Below are 288 nucleotides of genomic sequence, written 5' to 3' on the forward strand. Positions count from 1 at the left end.
CTGAACTATAGCCGGCTTCAGCGAACAACGGAGTCCGCCCGGTACTTCAGGGAGACAAAAGTTACGTGTGTCCTGACAGTTGTTATTTATCAATTAGGAGCTGGGCTAACTTAATTTATATAATGATAAACAGTGAAGGTGATCGTAATTTTCGTAGTACGACCCATTTTCGTACAACCTTAGATATCCATTTTTAGTGTTTTATAACTGCCTGATTTTATTTTAAAGCTTTAGTTTTTTTTATATAGGATTTACTTTTGGAGAAAGCCCTCTGAAACGATCCTCACC

The sequence above is a fragment of the Penaeus monodon genome, chromosome 22 (assembly GCF_015228065.2).
Source record: "Penaeus monodon isolate SGIC_2016 chromosome 22, NSTDA_Pmon_1, whole genome shotgun sequence".
NCBI lineage: Eukaryota > Metazoa > Arthropoda > Malacostraca > Decapoda > Penaeidae > Penaeus > Penaeus monodon.